The 13,799-nt window shown below is 36.7% G+C and overlaps 1 long non-coding RNA gene across 1 annotated transcript; it reads left to right on the plus strand.

Moving 5' to 3' along the window:
• Nucleotides 1-1,109: 1,109 nt before the first annotated feature.
• LOC139073740 (uncharacterized) lies at nt 1,110-1,765 on the plus strand. The gene is made up of 2 exons (XR_011522729.1): nt 1,110-1,199; nt 1,523-1,765. It is a non-coding gene; the product is annotated as an uncharacterized lncRNA (long non-coding RNA).
• The last annotated feature ends 12,034 nt before the right edge of the window (nt 1,766-13,799 follow it).

A 13,799-nucleotide genomic window follows, 5' to 3' on the forward strand; every position in this document is an offset into this window, starting at 1 on the left:
AATCTCTTCTCGTTGAAGAAATAGTTTCTTGTGTTCAAGAGCATTCTGTAGCAACAAGAAATCTTCCTCTTACAGCATTTCCCAAGAAAGGCTGCATTCTTTGGACTTAAGGACAATTCTTCAAATTTTTCAAGACACATGAAAACTCAAGAGAGGGACATATAGATGTGCATGGTGCCCATGAAAGCAATTTTATATTTTGAGAATGTTATGGAGTCCCTTTTATGTAGTTTTTCTCTATGGCAACACTTGAATGTGAATATTAATATTCGGGCCGCCCCTTAGTGGTCGGATAGCAAGCACTCGGGCTCTGAATGTTCTAGGTAGAAAAATGTTCTATAGAAAGTTATTGCTTGTAAATGTTTTACTAAATAGTTTAATGAAAAATGATTAGCCTTCATTTGTTTAGTTTTGGCACAACACATTTTCACGCATATTATTCTAGTGAATCAACACACCAGAATGGGATTTTGTAGACTTATTTTGCATCCCAAGACTTAGGTTAAATTGTCCATGATCAAATGAGCAGTAAGAGTTGGAGCCAGGTACCAAGGTAGATTTTCTGACTCCAATGAGTAGGAATTCTAATTTGCAAAACAAACATGTAAACAGAAAGATAATGTTTCCCATAAGCATGTTCTGTAAGATTCCCTTATCAAGTGGTGGATATTTTTGCCAAGTGGAAAAAAAATGAGTATGGAGAAATTTTATTTGGCAATAAGAGAAATGAAAGATATAAAAAAAGAATCAGATGAAATATCTATAATTCAAAAATATCTGAGATGAAAAATTCCCTGGATGTGCTACATTCAAGGCACATTTCACCATTTTTTGAAAACCAGTAATATGGAGAGTATCTTAATAACATGGAGAATATCTCAAAAACAGAAAGGGAGAAAAGACACATTCCATGCAGGGAAACAAAAAATAAGGATGATCACTCAATTGAATATAAGCCAGAAGGCTGTGGAATGACATCTTTAATACAACAAAAGAAAAAAGAAATTGTCAGACTAGAATTCTATATCCAGCATTCTTTGGAACTAAGGAAAGTGTTCTTATTAAGACAACATAAAGGCATTTTGACACAACAAAAGCTGAGAGAGTGTGTTATTTTTCTTCAGGCTGAAGGAAATGATACCAGATGGAAACTTGAATCTACATAAAGGAGTGGAGAGCCCCAGAAGCATAAATATGTGGTAAATAATAATTTTTTTTTCTTTTCATGGTTTCTTTAAAATAAAATTGACTGTTTACATCAAAGAATAATAAAACTGTATTATAAGTTAAAATGTATGAAAATGATAATTACAAAATACAAGAGGAGAGAAATCCAAGTATATTGTTGTTTCTTACGTTGTACACACAGGAGTGTACTATTTAATGGTGGAGTATGAAAAGCTAAAGTTTGAATATTATGATCTCTTGAGTAGCCACCTAAAAAATAAAATAGTGAGGTATAGCTAATAATCCAACAGAGGATAAAATGAAATACTAAAAATACTCAACTAATTGAAAACAGGGAAAGAAGAAAGAAGGAACAAAGAACAAATGGGACCAACGGCCAATAAGCACACGAAGAGATGCTCTGCATCCGTAGTCATCAGGAGAACACAAACCAGGACCACACTGACATTTCACCACACACCCACCAGAATGGCTGAAATTTAGGAAAAAATGGCCAGCACAAATGTTGAAGAGATTTGGAACAACTGGAACTCGCATTCATTGCTGGAGTAGGCATAAATTTTACAACCTCTTTGGAGAACTCTGTGGCAGTTTCTTATAAAGCTAAATATACACCCATTCTATGACCACTTCAAAGTATTTACCCAAAACACACGGCCACTAAACACCTTATTCGAGAATATTCATAGCAGCTTTATTCACAATAGGCAAAGTGGAAACAACTCAAATGTCCATCAATAGGGCAATGAATAAACATTTTCTGGTATATTCATACAATGAAATAATACTCAGCAATAGAGACAACAAACTATCGATACATGCAACAACAGGGGTGAATCTTGAAGACATTACAATGAGCCAAAGGAGCCAGACTCAAAAGAGTCTGTCTTCCACCATTCACTTAAATCTAATTCTTCAGCAAGCAAAACTAATCTATCGTGACAGAAAGCGTATCAGTGGCGGTCTGGGGCTGAGAAGGGGTTGGTATGGAGTTGACTGCAAGGGGGCAGGACGGGAGCTGATGGCATGGTGGACACGTTCTAAAACTTGATTCGAGAAGTGTTACACAAATGCTGACATTTGCCAAAATTCACATCACACTGAGCACGTAAAATGGGTGCATAAAGAGACGGCAAAGCTATTTGCTGAAATTTTACTTCTTGAGATGAGTCTGATTAGCCTCATGGTAGATAATAAGCACTACCATTGTTTGGCGGCTGAGTTTGAAAGAAGAGGTCATGAATTAGTCAGATATCAAGAGGTTGCCCACACTTAGTTTGAAAGTAAATTTAAAAAAAACCCTGCATCATTTGGTTTGCACGTGACTCCAGGATTAAACATAGTTTGTCGTTGTTGGCAACAGAAAAATACCAAGGCACCTGTTTGTCTGCAAGTAATTCTTGTCTCTCCCCTTGGTTTGGATTATTATGAGCCACAGAGTCTCATCATTCCACTTCATTCCTATTGTCTGGACCAATAGGAAATGTGGAGAGTAAAGAAGAGATTGAATTCATGCTAGGCAACAACAAAAGAGTTTAACCGATCATTGAGACTTCTCTCAACATTGCCACACAAGCAAGCTGTTACACTTGTGATCAAAGAGTAAAACCTAATCGTGAAAATTCTATTTGGTTCCCTTTCATGGGTACCAACTAAGAAGACCCAAAGAACCAAAGATCAGTTAACTAAAATCTGATCGTTTCCTTTCGCAACTAACTGTGCGACTGACCGTCAGATCTCTAAAACGAACAGCTGATCTTAATCTCGAAGGACTCTTGCACTTTTAAAATTTTTTCACTGCATGAAATTGTGACGTAGAGTAGAAGAAATGCTTCAAAAGTAATGCTTCCTTGTTGAAGGTCCACAAGCATTTTCCAACATGCGCATCTGATGCAAATTTACTTAGAGAATTTATCATGTTATTTAAACAAATTATATGCAGGGACTTTAAAATATATACAGATAGATAATTTTAACGTTTGAAATGTGGTCCATGACATTGTAATCATTTTTTTATATTGAAGTAGATGTTAAATAAATTGATACTGATTACGTTTTAGGAAAAATTTACCATATAGTTAAGTTATAATAATTTCCATTAATAGCATTGAATTATGTAAGATTGTAAAAAATATAGGCATATTACTTTTGTTTTTATTTCAGAACATATTTCTATACCAGTGAGTAAATAATAATCTTATGTTTCTTTGTGGTAATCAGAAAAAATGCAGACTACTCTTATTTATGCTGATTTAATTGTCATATTTACATAGTTTCTGCCTTTTGATTGGCTCATACATCTGTTCTTAATGTTTCTATGAAAATTATATTAAAACCACAAAGTCAAGGTTTTGATGAGTAGCTCAGAAGCAACCCAAATACAATATAAACATTAGAACATAGTGCTTCTCATGGCTAGCGATGGGCAGGGCCATTTTCATGGAAGCTGCACAGCCAAAGAAGCCAAAATTTAGAAATATGTCAGCCTCCAAGTTTAAGATTTTTTTAAAATAGTTAAATGTTTCCAAATGTGCAAGTTTACCCAAAGCTGCTTTGATTTTATTCTGTTCTTATATCAGGAATAAAAGTTTCCAAGGATAGATTAATACTTTCTTGCGAAAATTCTAAATCATCATAAGAAATATCAAAAATCCTCCTTAAAGATATGGTAGTGATGTTCTTGCATATGAGGAATGTGAAAATATAAAGACAGCTAATGAAACATCCAATGAACACATGATGAACAATGCGTTAGAAATTGAGAAAATATATTTCTCCATATTTTGAATCTAAATTGATTCAAATGGCAACCTATCAAAATGAGTTTAAGAACCACTGAACAGAGGAATTAAGTTGGATATAAATCAGAAATTATGAAGAGTGCTGATCGTTTAATGTGGAATCAGGAATAAGTGGTGTTCGTTCGTCTTTCTGCAGTGACTCAAGTGGGCCTCCCGTACGGGCGCTAGAGTGTTGCCCTTTAACCTCTTTGGCCTTTATCTCCACATCACTAATACATGGCGACACAACCAGTCAGATCCAACGCACTCAAATATCCTTACTCTCTTATCCTAAGACATGTAACTTACATATGGAATAATGAACCAGATCACATCTCAATGCCACTTTCAGTTACAAGATTCTTGGTCATTATCATTGTTTGATTATGTTTTGTTTCAATATTGAGACCACATCATAAGGAATACAGCAGCAAATTGACAGGAAATTTAGTGTTCAACTGGAATGGTCTCACTCGCTAGACATCTTTCTTCAACTCTCCTCCCTCCAATAAGTGAAACCAAGTGAGATAAGATAAGATGGAAAGAAGATGCATTATTTTTCAGTTCTGACTCCCTATTCTTTCCTATTTAATATGAACAGTATTGAATTACTGGAAATTAAAAAAATACATAAGGAAGGATGTAGTTGAATAAATTCCATCACTTTGGAGAACAATTTGGTTCAATAACAGATATCTCCAAAACACTATATTGAGAAAAAAAAGCTTGAAAGGAGGTGCACTTGGTATGATATCACTTTTATGGTTGAAAAACATTTGAAAATTATATGTGTATGTTTTTACTGGTACGTACAAATGTAAGAATGAAATCATGCACATAAACAGTAAACATGAAATCAGACTGGTGTTTATGTTGAGGGAAGAAGTAAAAGAATAGTATCCAGAGAGAGAAAGACACAGGAACATTTGATTATGTCGGTAACGTTTAATTTTTTTACACCAAGTGGCCTGTTTTGGGGTGTTTATTGCAGTCCTTTTTTACTTTTTTGGCATTTCTGAACATAATAAGGAAGTTTAAAGAAAGCAAGATTATTCAGCTTGAAGCTAGAAGAGTGATTTAGTTTTTATGTGAAGCATGAGAACCAGCTGTTTTCTGCCTCCATAAATAGAATTGGAAATTTGGGTTAAATATAAGGGTTACTTTCCCCCTTTAATGAGTTCTTAAATGCTGCCATAGGTTGCAAAGAAAAGTTTATGTGGTTCTTTCTGAACATTTTGGTAATGTGGCTGGATTCTTATCTTTCTCCAGGAGCTCGGTTTAAATGGACTACATCACTTCTTGACTCCCTCTGACTTTTCAGTTCTACTATAAAACGACAATAGTTTAAGATGAGGAAGGGGAGGAGGGAGGAAGGACCATTTATTAATAGAAATACCGGAGGCGTAGAGAAGTGGTCTCTTGTCTCATTCCTGTCCTTTCTGATTAGAAATAATTTCTAAGCAAACCAGACATGTCTTCAGTGTCTCTTCATTCAACGTTTTAAATCAAAATTTTTATGTGTATAGGGAATCTCCTGGGAAAGAACTTTCAAAATATCCCCAAATATTCAGCCAAATGCTGGAGTCAGTTGGAAAGATCTTCATCTTTCACTTTTCCATTTCTATGTCCAATTTGATCGCTGCAGACTGTCCCTGTTCATTATCTCTTTTGCTGAGACAAAGTTTAATCTGATCCTACATCTGGAAATGGGACTGAGTTTAGACCTGTGATCTTCTAGTGTTTCTGGATGAGGGACAACATCCGCAGACTCCATCGTCTAAGGACAGAAAGAACAAACACTTCTTCAATACCATTTATCAGTTGTTAGTGTTTCAATTTATGTTATGGTGTGACATTCCTGAAATATTGCCACTTACGTTACATGTTTAGGAGTCAATCTGCATGTTTACATAGATGGGGTGAAATTTGGTTTATTTCTTTCCTCTCGAATATTTGCTTCCTAGGGCTGCCTAGGGAACCTGCCAGTTAGAGAAAGTAGGAATCATGAATCTACGGCTTTTTCATTGATCCCTTGTATAGACAAAATCGCTTTTGCCAACTGTGACTAGGAAACGATGCAAGCTCCACGCCGGCCAGAATTTTCGTCTGTTTTGTTCGCTGCTCTGTGCCTGGTGCTGGGGGGGTGGGGTACTGCCTGGCGCGCAGCTGGTATTCAAAACATAGTTGTTGAATAAGTGAATGAATTCCACTTGTGTTTCCATGTATGAATTCTTCCTAAAGATTCCAGAGGATTTCATCACTTCCATAAATGTTAGGATTTTGATGAGTCTTTTTTATTCTCACTAGATATAAACGAAAGTACTTTTAACCTCTCAATAATAACTCTCTGTAGAATAAATGTTTAACCTAAATGTTATGTGGTGAAATCATTTTTTTTAATATTTAATATTTGTGGAATTTGGAGAATACAAGATTGCTTTTCATATAATTACAATTATTTCTACAGTAGTACAAACATTGGTATTTACATGTGTATTGTGTACGCGCACACACACACACACGTCTGCTAGGGAGGAAAATAATATACACATCCAGAATAGTTCTCTCATCTATAAAACCTAGTTAACAAAGTCTATCCTAGTTTATTCCAAAGTCTTTGGTAAGAATCTAGTGTAATTACATATTTTAAAACTTTGAAAAATGTAAAATATCAGACAAATGCAGCATATGTCCTTTATACAATTTCCTGGGGAAAAAGAGTCTTGAATAATGAGTGCATTTCATAAACCCCTTCATTTTAACAATCAAGCAGTTTAAATTTAATCTCAATTTTTTCAGTTTGCTGTTTTCTGTCAAGTTAAAAAAGTTGACCTGTTTCAACTATCATTAAAGAAGTGAGCAGCTTAGTTCTTGATCACACCTGGTTTGAATCTAGTAAGAGGCAGAGCTCATTCACAAGATCAAACCAACTCTGCAGATTGAAAATCTCCCCGAGTCAGTTACGCCGACGTTAAGAGAAAGTCCGTCTGCTCTGAGGCCCACGTCTCCACGGAGTGTTATCTATTTTACTTACAAGGCATTGTCACCATGGAGAAATGAAATTAAATTTATTTAGCATACTTCTCAATTGTAAATATTTTACCTAACTCATTAGGTCATATGTCAGAATATTTGTTTCTACTTATGGCTAGAAAACATGAACAGAATAATTCTATCCAATAAGACTGGAATTTAACCAACTTATGGTGATCTTTTTCAAAACACACGCATAGCTATATATTTGCAGGAGACTTATTAAAATAACAAATTTTTAAAAACCAGTACTTTATTATTTAAATATCAAATTTATAGCCAGAAAGTGGGATTTTGGTTAGCTGTGCTTATCTGTTTTGAATTATATCAAATAGAATCACAGTAAAATGTTAGCATGTTTTTACCTATTTATTTATTCCCTCAAAATAACATAACACCTATCACCCTGCTAGCTAATGCTCAATTATAATTATTTATTAATGGAAAATTTTGTATAAACTGAATTTTTGTATTTGCATTTTAAGGCAAAAAACTTTAGCACGTAATAACTCAGACTATGAAACTCCACTAAATATTCTTAGTACTATATCTTCATATTTTAATGAATAAAAATAGTGAATTACAAAATTGTCCCAGAAGCTGTAAACCTTTGTTGAGCACACAGAATAAGAACTGAGAGCTAAAAGGCAAGAGAAATTTGCCTTAGAAAATTTGTCTTCTATTTCTTTATTCAACTACAACCATGAGTATGGTAGCAAGACAAAGACCTTTTTTCTATGTCTGGTGATTTAATTGCATTTTTAACATTTCAGAACCATATGAAACAATTTCCCTTTAAATTAATATAAATTAGCAAATGTATAAGCATCTCTACATGCTTTGCTTTTTCTCCTTCAGAGACAGTATTTCACAGTAGTTGAGTTCTTGGAATTGTAAAAAGTACATAATTATTTTTAAAACAGTAAAAAAAAAAAGACTGTGTATACAAAAATGATTCTACTAAACCCATTAAAAAACAGCATTACCTTTTCCTCAGAACTGATAAGCAAATAAAACTAGTTGAGGTTACAATTACCAGATGTAAAAGTTCTAATCTTGGAGGATTTGAAGACAAACACTTTCCCAAAAGCACAGGAATAAACCTATCCAAATGTTTTCTTTCCAGCAGAGAAGAAGGAAATAAAGCTACACTCTATAAACCTGAGCGCACAATGTGTCTACTAGAGGAGCAGTGTGCGTTTCAGAAAGCAATCTTAAAATTATTTTTTTATTATTTATAAAAATTCTCCTCCATAAGTTATATTTATTTAGATCTTTTTATTTGTTTACTAAACACTGCAAGACTTCAAATCAACATTACCACAAATATTTAGCCAAGAGTGCCAGCTGCTGATTATAGGCCTATGACAGGAAATCTGGCATGTTTCCAATCAGATGCCTCTACTGTATCCAAAACAGCATTTAAAAATGCAGTGCTTCCCTGCTGACGGTTGTTAAATCAGCAAACGAGTGTGTTTGAGAGAATGCAATCTCCACAGTGACAGGAAAGCATTAGACCAGGATACTCGCATAAAGTTGCGGAGCGGCATGTCTCCCAGTGACGTGGCCCCATTACAGACCAGGGAGTTGTGTTTGCCCCCATACAAACTCACATATGCTCACATACAGAATAAGAGTAGGTAACATTTTTGAGTGCTTATTCTGTCTAGTCTAAATGATTTACATAGACCAGCTCACTTAATCCTCACAACCCTATAAACCAGGATCTGTTCCTGTCACCATTTTAGAGATAAAAAGGTGCGGCAAACTGGATGTCACATTGCGTGTCTGAGGTCTCAAAGGCATTTGGCTTCCGAGCCTAGACTGTAGCCACTGAGCTATGCTGTGCCATCCCACACACAGAGGTTTGGAGACAGAAAATAAGGACTCCAAGCAGACAATCCTCACCTCACACCAAGCGTGTGTACCTCGGGGGGCGTCTTGCCAGCATGATGTCACCAAGCGAATCAAGTGGTCTTTATCACACCATCTTTTTGTCTTTTGCTTTATCATCACTGTGCCAGAGTTGGCATTATGGCCACCTTTAAATTCAATACATAAAACCCCATAACTTCAAAGTTGGCTCCAGGAGGAGAATATCTAAGCAGGAACAGAAAGGTAGCCTAGGGGACTGTTCTGGCTCCCTGAGGTTGCTTTCTTCTTAAGGTTTCTGGCTGTCACATGCTGCCTCCTCCACCGTGGCCTTAGGTTTCTACTCTGCTTTTCACACCATGGTCCTAGGGTGCACAGTGGATTCATGACAAGAATGCTACCAGCCACCACTTACAGAGCACTATTCAAACGATCTGCATTCATATTGAGCATCTGACATTCATTGACTCACTTAATCCCAAATAAGAGTTATTATTTTCATTTTTCCAGATAAGCAAGAAGAGGTCCATGAAGATTAATGAAGTTACCCAAGATTACTGAGCTAAGAAGTGGTTGAACTGGGTACAAACTCAGCTTTATTTTAATTCAGTGCTTGTGTCCTTAATTTTTACACTTGAACTTCCTGTTCCCAAACTTCCCAAGGAAGAATGCCCTAAAACAAATGTACTCAAAATTATATTTTAAAAAAGTCTATATGCCAAGGACTGTACTAGGATTTTAGGTGCTAAGAATATATCGATATCACTTTTTTAAGGAGTTTAGACGGGAAGAAGCACAAAAAACACGTATTGAAAACTGTCAAATGGCATGACAGCGTTGGAGCCAGTAGGGAACCAAAAAGCAGGAGAGCTGTTGAATATTCTAGGGTCAGGAGAGCTGGCAGCTTGTGCCACCAGCCAGGTAAAGCGAGGAGGCTGGAAGAGAGGAGGTGTCTCAGATACCGTTGGTACAAAGGACCTTAGAGAAAGAACATGATCTTTTCAAGGGAATTTTTTTAAAACATTTTCCACCATTTACTCATGTTATCAAAATGAGTTCAATTCGTCCTAGGAAACAAAGACAAAGTAGTACATACCAGACTGCATATCACAGTTTTCTTCCTATGGCTTTAGCCCATTCCAACCCCATCAAAAGAGACAAAAATAAAAGTTCCAGAACAACTCTATTGGACCACATTCACTGAAAATGACAGCAGAATATAGTACAAAACAGAAGGAGGTGTCATCTGCTCTGTGTCCATCGGTTTCCTCTCCATTTCTCATACTAGATGAGTAGCCATCATTGAACACGTTGGGTGCCAAATTAAAACCTAACTTCAATATATGTCAGATCTCACTGGAGGTGGTAAATACAGCAGAAATTGGAGTTTTTCCAGCATTATTTTTCTTTAAGTAGTGGATCCATCCAGAGCTGGATCATAGAGCAGAGATCAGTGAGCAAAGCTGAACAGGAAAGAAGAGGCCAGATCACGCAGGACCCTGCAAATCACGATGAGGATTTTCTTTTGAAAAATAAAGTGAGGAAAATCACTATTTGACAATGTCTTGATGTGGTGCACCAAGAAGGCCACTTTTGTGATATTCCCGCCAAAAATACATAATCGGAATCTAAAAAGGAAGAAGCATCAGACAAAGCCAGTTTGGGAGATATCCTACAAAATAAACGGCTTATGCTCTTCAAAATTATCGAGATCATGAGAGTCAAAAAAGAATAAGGAGCTGGACCAGATTAAAGGAGGTTAAAGACGTAGAAAAACTAAAAGCAAATTGTGATTCTGGATTGGATCCTGGATCAGGTCGGGTGGTTATACAAAAGAATGTGCTTGCTTTTAAGAAATAGCATGAAAGTATTTAGGGGGAAAGGGTTATTGTGTCTGTAACCTATTTTCAAAAAAATTACACACAATTATATGCATATACAGAAAGCAAATATGATAAAACATTAATTTGAGGAATCTGAGTGAAAGTACAAGAGAATTGCTTGTATTACTTTTCTAATTTTTCTGTAAGTCTAACACTATTTATTTCAAATTAAAACTCTTTTTAAAAACATAAAAAAAATTTCTTGGACGATGCTTGGAAGCTTAGATAATCAAAAAGACTTTATTGCGGAACAGCAACAGGTAAACAAGCAGTAAGGATAGATATACATTCAGAACGTCACACACAAATGAACCATTTTTCTCATTTCCCCTCCAGGGTGGGAGACTTTTCTGGAGCACCCCCTTAGATATATATATATTCTTTGCAATCTAGATTAGAAGAAAAGCTAAAATAGAGATTATATTTTCCTATCTAAGATTTAGTACCCCAGTACTAGTTTTTGCTCTGGATTGTTTTTTTTCCTGCTAGATACTTTATACACAAAATGACCTCACCTATCTCCTTTCCACAGGACTGAGTTGTCCTTGAAGTTTTCCCAGTCAAACAAATCAGAACGCAATCAAATAACACTCGTATCCACAAAAGACGTACAACAGATTCCCATTTTACATTGGGGCTCAAACGAAACTTGAATACATTAAGAGTCAAAACCATTCTAGAACAACTTTTAAATTTTCCATTAGGTAGGGCATCATCCATTTGTATAGTCACTCCTATGCACAGTAAATTTGACAACCACTGAGATGAACAAAAGGAACAAAATAAAAATTTGCATGCAAATGTCTGAGCATTCAAATGATTCTGCTTTTAAGATGATCAAATCTCGGTCAGGCTGGGTGGGGAGCGGTTGAGGGAAGAATTTTAAGTGATTCTGCTTACTGCGGAATTTATCCCATTTGGTTTAATGTTAAGCCTCTAAAAACATAATATATGTAAATTGATTTGTTTGTTGTCAGGATTAAACAAGAGTAGAGCAAATAAATTCCACTTTCAGCCACGATGGAGGCACTGGTATCACAATAGGACTCCTGCCATAAGCAACTATAAAGCTGGGAAAAATATTTGAAACTGCTGCTTTTAGACATTGAACAAAAGGCAGCACAAGACTGTGACCCTGAAAGAAGGGCAAAAAAGTGAGATGAGCCCTGCGGTTGTACCAGCTTTCTACTCCACAGTACTTTCTGGGCTGTTGCTCAGGGAGGGGGATCCCCAACAGAGCACAGCAGTCTCCTCATGTTGATGAGACAAGGGTCAGAACTGAGGGCCAGCGAGGTGGCTGGAATTTGTATGACAGGCTTCTGGAGGGAAGTGAGCCGTGCAGAGAAGGAGTTCCAGAAGTCTGAGTAGGGATCTCCTCGAACCTTTGGCTGAGTGGTGAGCTGTGCAGATGTAGTTGAAACTCCCTGAGATGGGACAAAGTGTAAGTACCAGGAGAGAACAAATACTGAAGAGCTGAGAGCTGCACTCCCAGAGCGAGGCTGAGCAGGGAGAACTCTGGGACCTGACCTGCCAAGGCCACAGGACCTATGAACAAGGCAGAGTCAACAGAAACTCCAGAAAGGCCATACCTGAGAAGGAGGGGTGATCTAGTCCAAGAGAAAAGTTTACCTTGACCTACCTTCACGACAAGACTGGAAAGAATGAGACTCCGCTCCACACAAATTACCTGCCTATGGGAACAAATTGCAACACTCTAGGAAGATAATAAAATCCAGACAGTCAACAATGAAGCATCTGTAATGACCAGTGTATAACAAAAAAAAAGTACTAGACACGCAAAGAAGTAGGAAAATGTGACCTATAACCAGAATAAAATTTATTCCATAAAAACAGACCCAGAAATGACACAGATGATGAAATTAGTAGACCATGTCTTTGCAAGAGCTATTATAAAAATGTTCAAAGATTTAAAGGGAAAAAAGAAGATAAGGAAAGGAAAATAAGAAATCTTAACATGCAAATGAAAACTATAGAAAAGGAAATACCGGAGATAAAAAATACAATGTCAAAAATTAATAGTCAACTGAATGTGCTTATCAGCACACTAGATGCCGCAGAAAAAACTATCATTAAACTTCAAGATAGAGCAATGGAAATTATCCAAACTGAAGCACAGAAAGAAAAAGCAGCTGAAAAATCGTGGTGGAGTCTCAGTAACTTATGGTACAATTTCAAGCAGATCCAAGAAGCTCAACACATCCCAAGCAGGATAAATACAAAGAAGACCACACCAGGGCATATTATTGAGGGTCCAGTCAGGTAAGAGAACTACTGTAAGTGATCCACAATAAGGGATTTGTTTGGAGGATTAGACCTTATGAACCTGTGGGATGTAGTTAAGCAGTCTGTATAAGGCTGTTGCCTCTGAGCTGGTGTTAAGCCTGTAGTCACAAGGAAATATAGACGTGAAGCGGAAAAAAGCAAGGATGAACCTTCAGGGAACCTGTGGGGAAAAATTGAAATCTGTGAGGAAAAACTAGAATCCACTAGAACAAATAGGAACAAGTGACAAGCACCTCACTCTCTCCAAGTTTGATGACGTCAGTGAATTGCAAGCTAAGCTGGCAAGCTTCTCCATGAAGCTGTGTATGCCTTGGCCTGGGATTCAGAGGATCTGAGAGAGTAGCTCTGTTCAGAAGAACTGGAAGCCCAGCTTCTGCTCCCTGACACCAACAGGCGACCAACAGACCAGCCACAGCATACATGAGCTGCAACAGTGCCTAGTCCTCTACCAGCCTTCACAGTATAAAAACTGGCTATTACTGCTTTTCCATCTTTGGAACCTCACCCGGATCTCTGTTGTAGCCAATCATAAGCTGGAATGATACAGTGAAAGGAACTCTGAGAAACAGTTCCGGCTTAGCTAAATTGACACAGAACAAAGTTAGCGCTGTCCATCCCTTTACCACTTGCCACCCATATATACCCCTTTTAACCACACTTAGTTTCCAAATAAACATAACAGTAAAACATCTTTCTGCATAAAAGTATCTGATATCCAATTGAAAACATGCTAACATTG

Source organism: Equus przewalskii, chromosome 9 (genome assembly GCF_037783145.1).
Source record: "Equus przewalskii isolate Varuska chromosome 9, EquPr2, whole genome shotgun sequence".
Classification (NCBI taxonomy): Eukaryota; Metazoa; Chordata; class Mammalia; order Perissodactyla; family Equidae; genus Equus; species Equus przewalskii.